The sequence below is a fragment of the Taudactylus pleione genome, unplaced genomic scaffold, assembly GCF_031769625.1.
Source record: "Taudactylus pleione unplaced genomic scaffold, aTauple2 ptg002295l, whole genome shotgun sequence".
Classification (NCBI taxonomy): domain Eukaryota; kingdom Metazoa; phylum Chordata; class Amphibia; order Anura; family Myobatrachidae; genus Taudactylus; species Taudactylus pleione.
Genome location: NW_028286686.1, coordinates 165,652 through 175,278, shown reverse-complemented (window position 1 = coordinate 175,278; position 9,627 = coordinate 165,652).

The window sequence follows — 9,627 nt, the reverse complement described above, 5'->3', positions numbered from 1 at the left end:
TTGCTGCAGTGACAAAAGTTGATTCTGGTGCTTAATTTTGACACAGAACTCTCCAAAAATATATTTACCCATATGAAAAACTCCGTAAACCCCAGACCTTAAAAATCGGCCAAAATTTTTTTTCTCAAAAAGCCCCAAATTCTGCTTAAAACGTCTGGTACACCATAAAAAAGATTTCATGCGGTGGCAGAAGTTGATTTTGGTGCTTAATTTTCACACAGAACTCTCCAAAAATATATTTACCCATATGAAAAATTCCGTAAACCCCAGACCTTAAAAATCGGGCAAATTTTTTTTTTTTTCAAAAAGCCCCAAATTCTGCTTAAAACTTTTGGTACACCTCCAAAAAGATTTGCTGCAGTGACAAAAGTTGATTCTGGTGCTTAATTTTGACACAGAACTCTCCAGAAATATTTTTACCCATATGAAAAATTCCGTAAACCCCAGACCTTAAAAATCGGACAAAAATGTTTTTTTTTTTTTTTTTTCAGAAAAGCCCCGCATTCTGCTTAAAACTTTCGGTACATCTTACAAAAGATTTGCTACAGTGACAGAAGTTGATTTTGGTGCTTAACATTGACACAGTACTCTCCAGAAATATTTTTACCCATATGAAAAATTCCGTAAGCACCGGACCTTCAAAATCAGCCCCCAAATTTTTTTTTTCAAAAAGTCCCAAATTCTGCTTTAAAATATTTGGTACACCTTAAAAAAGATTTGCTGCAGTGACAGAAGTTGATTTTGGTGCTTCATTTTGACACAGAACTCTCCAAAAATATATTTACCCATATGAAAAATTCCGTAAACCCCAGACCTTAAAAATCGGCCAAAAATGTTTTTTCTTTTTTTTGAAAAAGCCCCAAATTCTGCTTAAAATTTTCGGTACACCTCCAAAAAGATTTGCTGCAGTGACAATAGTTGATTCTGGTGCTTAATTTTGACACAGTACTCTCCAAAAATATATTTACCCATATGAAAAATTCCGTAAGCACCGGACCTTAAAAATCAGCCAAAATTTTTTTTTCAAAAAGCCCCAAATTCTGCTTAAAACTTTCGGTACATCTTACAAAAGATTTGCTACAGTGACAGAAGTTGATTTTGGTGCTTAACATTGACACAGTACTCTCCAAAAATATATTTACCCATATGAAAAATTCCATAAGCCCCAGACCTAAAAAATCGGCCAAAAACGGTTTTTTTTTTCAAAAAGCCCCAAATTTAAAACTTTCGGTACACCATAAAAAAGATTTGCTGCAGTGACAGAAGTTGATTTTGGTGCTTAATTTTGACACAGAACTCTCCAGAAATATTTTTACCCATATGAAAAATTCCGTAAGCACCAGACCTTAAAAATCAGTCAAAATTTTTTTTTTTCAAAAAGTCTCAAATTCTGCTTAAAACTTTTGGTACACCTTAAAAAAGATTTGCTGCAGTGACAGAAGTTGATTTTGGTGCTTAATTTTGACACAGTACTCTCCAAAAATATATTTACCCATATGAAAAATTCCATAAGCCCCGGACCTTAAAAATCAGCCCCCAATTTTTTTTTTCAAAAAGTCCCAAATTCTGCTTAAAACTTTTGGTACACCTTTAAAAAGATTTGCTGTGGTGACAGAAGTTGATTTTGATGCTTAATTTTGACACAGAACTCTCCAAAAATATATTTACCCATATGACAAATTCCATAAGCCCCAGACCTTAAAAATCGGGCAAATTTTTTTTTTTTTTTCAAAAAGCCCCAAATTCTGCTTAAAACTTTCGGTACACCTCCAAAAAGATTTGCTGCAGTGACAAAAGTTGATTCTGGTGCTTAATTTTGACACAGAACTCTCCAAAAATATATTTACCCATATGAAAAACTCCATAAACCCCAGACCTTAAAAATCGGCCAAAATTTTTTTTTCTCAAAAAGCCCCAAATTCTGCTTAAAACTTCTGGTACACCATAAAAAAGATTTCATGCGGTGACAGAAGTTGATTTTGGTGCTTAATTTTCACACAGAACTCTCCAAAAATATATTTACCCATATGAAAAATTCCGTAAACCTCAGACCTTAAAAATCGGGCAATTTTTTTTTTTTTTCAAAAAGCCCCAAATTCTGCTTAAAACTTTTGGTACACCTCCAAAAAGATTTGCTGCAGTGACAAAAGTTGATTCTGGTGCTTAATTTTGACACAGTACTCTCCAAAAATATATTTACCCATATGAAAAATTCCATAAGCCCCAAACCTTAAAAATCGGCCTAAATTTTTTTTAAAAAAAGCCCCAAATTCTGCTTAAAACTTTTGGAACACCATAAAAAAGATTTGCTGCAGTGACAGAAGTTGATTTTGGTGCTTAATTTTGACACAGAACTCTCCAGAAATATTTTTACCCATATGAAAAATTCCGTAAACCCCAGACCTTAAAAATCGGACAAAAATGTGTTTTTTTTTTTTTTTTTCAAAAAGCCCCGCATTCTGCTTAAAACTTTCGGTACATCTTACAAAAGATTTGCTACAGTGACAGAAGTTGATTTTGGTGCTTAACATTGACACAGTACTCTCCAAAAATATATTTACCCATATGAAAAATTCCATAAGCCCCAGACCTTAAAAATCGGCCAAAAATGTTTTTTTTTTTTCAAAAAGCCCCAAATTTAAAACTATCGGTACACCATAAAAAAGATTTGCTGCAGTGACAGAAGTTGATTTTGGTGCTTAATTTTGACACAGAACTCTCCAGAAATATTTTTACCCATATGAAAAATTCCATAAGCACCGAACCTTAAAAATTAGTCAAAAAATTTTTTTTTCCAAAAAGTCCCAAATTCTGTTTAAAACTTTTGGTACACCTTAAAAAAGATTTACTGCAGTGATATAAGTTGATTTTTGTTGCTTAATTTTGACACAGTACTCTCCAAAAATATATTTACCCATATGAAAAATTCCATAAGCCCCAAACCTTAAAAATCGGCCTAAATTTTTTTTTAAAAAAGCCCCAAATTCTACTTAAAACTTTTGGTACACCTTTAAAAAGATTTGCTGTGGTGACAGAAGTTGATTTTGGTGCTTAATTTTGACACAGAACTCTCCAAAAATATATTTACCCATATGACAAATTCCATAAGCCCCAGACCTTAAAAATCGGGCAAATTTTTTTTTTTTTCAAAAAGCCCCAAATTCTGCTTAAAACTTTTGGTACACCTCCAAAAAGATTTGCTGCAGTGACAAAAGTTGATTCTGGTGCTTAATTTTGACACAGTACTCTCCAAAAATATATTTACCCATATGAAAAATTCCATAAGCCCCAAACCTTAAAAATCGGCCAAATTTTTTTTTTTAAAAAGCCCCAAATTCTGCTTAAAACTTTTGGTACACCATAAAAAAGATTTGCTGCAGTGACAGAAGTTGATTTTGGTGCTTAATTTTGACAATGAACTCTCCAAAAATATATTTACCCATATGAAAAATTCCGTAAGCACCGGACCTTAAAAATCAGCCCCCAATTTTTTTTTCAAAAAGCCCCAAATTCTGCTTAAAACTTTCGGTACATCTTACAAAAGATTTGCTACAGTGACAGAAGTTGATTTTGGTGCTTAACATTGACACAGTACTCTCCAAAAATATATTTACCCATATGAAAAATTCCATAAGCCCCAGACATTAAAAATCGGCCAAAAATGTTTGTTTTTTTTCAAAAAGCCCCAAATTTAAAACTTTCGGTACACCATAAAAAAGATTTGCTGCAGTGACAGAAGTTGATTTTGGTGCTTAATTTTGACACAGAACTCTCCAAAAATATATTTACCCATATGAAAAATTCCGTAAATGCCAGACCTTAAAAATCGGCCAAAATTTTTTTTCTCAAAAAGCCCCAAATTCTGCTTAAAACTTCTGGTACACCTTAAAAAAGATTTCATGCGGTGACAGAAGTTGATTTTGGTGCTTAATTTTGACACAGAACTCTCCAAAAATATATTTACCCATATGAAAAATTCCATAAGCCCCGGACCTTAAAAATCAGCCCCCAATTTTTTTTTTTCAAAAAGTCCCAAATTCTGCTTAAAACTTTTGGTACACCTTAAAATAGATTTGCTGTGGTGACAGAAGTTGATTTTGGTGCTTAATTTTGACACAGAACTCTCCAAAAATATATTTACCCATATGACAAATTCCGTAAGCCCCAGACCTTAGAAATCGGCCAAAAATGTTGTTTTTTTTCAAAAAGCCCCAAATTCTGCTTAAAACTTTCGGTACACCATAAAAAAGATTTGCTGCAGTGACAGAAGTTGATTTTGGTGCTTAATTTTGACACAGAACTCTCCAGAAATATTTTTAACCTTATGAAAAATTCCGTAAGCACCGGACCTTAAAAATCAGTCAAAATTTTTTTTTCTTCAAAAAGTCCTAAATTCTGCTTAAAACATTTGGTACACCTTTTAAAAGATTTGCTGTGGTGACAGAAGTTGATTTTGGTGCTTAATTTTGACACAGAACTCTCCAAAAATATATTTACCCATATGACAAATTCCATAAGCCCCAGACCTTAAAAATCGGGCAAATTTTTTTTCTCAAAAAGCCCCAAATTCTGCTTAAAACGTCTGGTCCACCATAAAAAAGATTTCATGCGGTGACAGAAGTTGATTTTGGTGCTTAATTTTCACACAGAACTCTCCAAAAATATATTTACCCATATGAAAAATTCCGTAAACGCCAGACCTTAAAAATCGGGCAAATTTTTTTTTTTTCAAAAAGCCCCAAATTTTGCTTAAAACTTTTGGTACACCTCCAAAAAGATTTGCTGCAGTGACAAAAGTTGATTCTGGTGCTTAATTTTGACACAGTACTCTCCAAAAATATATTTACCCATATGAAAAATTCCATAAGCCCCAAACCTTAAAAATCTGCCTAAATTTTTTTTAAAAAAAGCCCCAAATTCTGCTTAAAACTTTTGGAACACCATAAAAAAGATTTGCTGCAGTGACAGAAGTTGATTTTGGTGCTTAATTTTGACACAGTACTCTCCAAAAATATATTTACCCATATGAAAAATTCCATAAGCCCCAAACCTTAAAAATCGGCCAAATTTTTTTTTTTTAAAAAGCCCCAAATTCTGCTTAAAACTTTTGGTACACCATAAAAAAGATTTGCTGCAGTGACAGAAGTTGATTTTGGTGCTTAATTTTGACAATGAACTCTCCAAAAATATATTTACCCATATGAAAAATTCCGTAAGCACCGGACCTTAAAAATCAGCCCCAAATTTTTTTTTCAAAAAGCCCCAAATTCTGCTTAAAACTTTCGGTACATCTTACAAAAGATTTGCTACAGTGACAGAAGTTGATTTTGGTGCTTAACATTGACACAGTACTCTCCAAAAATATATTTACCCATATGAAAAATTCCATAAGCCCCAGACATTAAAAATCGGCCAAAAATGTTTGTTTTTTTTCAAAAAGCCCCAAATTTAAAACTTTCGGTACACCATAAAAAAGATTTGCTGCAGTGACAGAAGTTGATTTTGGTGCTTAATTTTGACACAGAACTCTCCAGAAATATTTTTAACCATATGAAAAGTTACGTAAGCACCGGACCTTAAAAATCAGTCAAATTTTTTTTTTTTTCAAAAAGCCCCAAATTTAAAACATTTGGTACACCTTAAAAAAGATTTGCTGCAGTGACAGAAGTTGATTTTGGTGCTTAATTTTGACACAGAACTCTCCAAAAATATATTTACCCATATGAAAAATTCCGTAAACCCCAGACCTTAAAAATCGGGCAAAATTTTTTTTTTCAAAAAGCCACAAATTCTGCTTAAAACTTTCGGTACATCTCCAAAAAGATTTGCTGCAGTGACAAAAGTTGATTCTGGTGCTTAATTTTGACACAGTACTCTCCAAAAATATGTTTACCCATATGAAAATTTCCATAAGCCCCAAACCTTAAAAATCGGCCAAATTTTTTTTTTAAAAAAGCCCCAAATTCTGCTTAAAACTTTTGGTACACCATAAAAAAGATTTGCTGCAGTGACAGAAGTTGATTTTGGTGCTTAATTTTGACACAGAACTCTCCAGAAATATTTTTACCCATATGAAAAATTCCGTAAGCACCGGACCTTCAAAATCAGCCCCCCAATTTTTTTTTTCAAAAAGTCCCAAATTCTGCTTTAAAATATTTGGTACACCTTAAAAAAGATTTGCTGCAGTGACAGAAGTTGATTTTGGTGCTTAATTTTGACACAGAACTCTCCAAAAATATATTTAGCCCTATGAAAAATTCCGTAAACTCCAGACCTTAAAAATCGGCCAAAAATGTTTTTTCTTTTTTTTGAAAAAGCCCCAAATTCTGCTTAAAATTTTAGGTACACCTCCAAAAAGATTTGCTGCAGTGACAATAGTTGATTCTGGAGCTTAATTTTTACACAGTACTCTCCAAAAATATATTTACCCATATGAAAAATTCCGTAAGCACCGGACCTTAAAAATCAGCCAAAATTTTTTTTTCAAAAAGCCCCAAATTCTGCTTAAAACTTTCGGTACACCATAAAAAAGATTTGCTGCAGTGACAGAAGTTGATTTTGGTGCTTAATTTTGACACAGAACTCTCCAGAAATATTTTTAACCTTATGATAAATTCCGTAAGCCCCAGACCTTAAAAATCAAGCAAATTTTTTTTTTTTTTCAAAAAGCCCCAAATTCTGCTTAAAACTTTCGGTACACCTCCAAAAAAATTTGCTGCAGTGACACAAGTTGATTCTGGTGCTTAATTTTGACACAGAACTCTCCAAAAATATATTTACCCATATGAAAAACTCCGTAAACCCCAGACCTTAAAAATCGGCCAAAATTTTTTTTCTCAAAAAGCCCCAAATTCTGCTTAAAACGTCTGGTACACCATAAAAAAGATTTCATGCGGTGGCAGAAGTTGATTTTGGTGCTTAATTTTCACACAGAACTCTCCAAAAATATATTTACCCATATGAAAAATTCCGTAAACCCCAGACCTTAAAAATCGGGCAATTTTTTTTTTTTTTCAAAAAGCCCCAAATTCTGCTTAAAACTTTTGGTACACCTCCAAAAAGATTTGCTGCAGTGACAAAAGTTGATTCTGGTGCTTAATTTTGACACAGTACTCTCCAAAAATATATTTACCCATATGAAAAATTCCATAAGCCCCAAACCTTAAAAATCGGCCTAAATTTTTTTTAAAAAAAGCCCCAAATTCTGCTTAAAACTTTTGGAACACCATAAAAAAGATTTGCTGCAGTGACAGAAGTTGATTTTGGTGCTTAATTTTGACACAGAACTCTCCAGAAATATTTTTACCCATATGAAAAATTCCGTAAACCCCAGACCTTAAAAATCGGCCAAAAATGTTTTTTTTTATTTCAAAAAGCCCCAAATTCTGCTTAAAACTTTCGGTATACCTCCAAAAGGATTTGCTGCAGTGACAAAAGTTGATTCTGGTGCTTAATTTTGACACAGTACTCTCCAAAAATATATTTACCCATATGAAAAATTCCATAAGCCCCGGACCTTAAAAATCAGCCCCCAATTTTTTTTTTCAAAAAGTCCCAAATTCTGCTTAAAACTTTTGGTACACCTTTACAAAGATTTGCTGTGGTGACAGAAGTTGATTTTGGTGCTTAATTTTGACACAGAACTCTCCAAAAATATATTTACCCATATGACAAATTCCATAAGCCCCAGACCTTAAAAATCGGGCAAATTTTTTTTTTTTTTCAAAAAGCCCCAAATTCTGCTTAAAACTTTCGGTACACCTCCAAAAAGATTTGCTGCAGTGACAAAAGTTGATTCTGGTGCTTAATTTTGACACAGTACTCTCCAAAAATATATTTACCCATATGAAAAATTCCATAAGCCCCAAACCTTAAAAATCGGCCAAATTTTTTTTTTTAAAAAGCCCCAAATTCTGCTTAAAACTTTTGGTACACCATAAAAAAGATTTGCTGCAGTGACAGAAGTTGATTTTGGTGCTTAATTTTGACAATGAACTCTCCAAAAATATATTTACCCATATGAAAAATTCCGTAAGCACCGGACCTTAAAAATCAGCCCCAAATTTTTTTTTCAAAAAGCCCCAAATTTTGCTTAAAACTTTCGGTACATCTTACAAAAGATTTGCTACAGTGACAGAAGTTGATTTTGGTGCTTAACATTGACACAGTACTCTCCAAAAATATATTTACCCATATGAAAAATTCCATAAGCCCCAGACATTAAAAATCGGCCAAAAATGTTTGTTTTTTTTCAAAAAGCCCCAAATTTAAAACTTTCGGTACACCATAAAAAAGATTTGCTGCAGTGACAGAAGTTGATTTTGGTGCTTAATTTTGACACAGAACTGTCCAAAAATATATTTACCCATATGAAAAATTCCGTAAATGCCAGACCTTAAAAATCGGCCAAAATTTTTTTTCTCAAAAAGCCCCAAATTCTGCTTAAAACTTCTGGTACACCTTAAAAAAGATTTCATGCGGTGACAGAAGTTGATTTTGGTGCTTAATTTTGACACAGAACTCTCCAAAAATATATTTACCCATATGAAAAATTCCATAAGCCCCGGACCTTAAAAATCAGCCCCCAATTTTTTTTTTTCAAAAAGTCCCAAATTCTGCTTAAAACTTTTGGTACACCTTAAAATAGATTTGCTGTGGTGACAGAAGTTGATTTTGGTGCTTAATTTTGACACAGAACTCTCCAAAAATATATTTACCCATATGACAAATTCCGTAAGCCCCAGACATTAGAAATCGGCCAAAAATGTTTTTTTTTTTCAAAAAGCCCCAAATTCTGCTTAAAACTTTCGGTACACCATAAAAAAGATTTGCTGCAGTGACAGAAGTTGATTTTGGTGCTTAATTTTGACACAGAACTCTCCAGAAATATTTTTAACCTTATGAAAAATTCCGTAAGCACCGGACCTTAAAAATCAGTCAAAATTTTTTGTTCTTCAAAAAGTCCCAAATTCTGCTTAAAACTTTTGGTACACCTTAAAAAAGATTTGCTGCAGTGACAGAAGTTGATTTTGGTGCTTAATTTTGACACAGAACTCTCCAAAAATATATTTACCCATATGAAAAATTCCATAAGCCCCGGACCTTAAAAATCAGCCCCAAATTTTTTTTTTTCAAAAAGTCCCAAATTCTGCTTAAAACTTTTGGTACACCTTAAAAAAGATTTGCTGTGGTGACAGAAGTTGATTTTGGTGCTTAATTTTGACAGAACTCTCCAGAAATATATTTACCCATATGACAAATTCCATAAGCCCCAGACCTTAAAAATCGGCCAAAAATGTTGTTTTTTTTCAAAAAGCCCCAAATTCTGCTTAAAACTTTCAGTACACCATAAAAAAGATTTGCTGCAGTGACAGAAGTTGATTTTGGCGCTTAATTTTGACACAGAACTCTCCAGAAATATATTTACCCATATGAAAAATTCCGTAAGCACCGGACCTTATAAATCAGTCCAAATTTTTTTTTTTTCAAAAAGTCCTAAATTCTGCTTAAAACATTTGGTACACCTTTTAAAAGATTTGCTGTGGTGACAGAAGTTGATTTTGGTGCTTAATTTTGACACAGAACTCTCCAAAAATATATTTACCCATATGACAAATTCCATAAGCC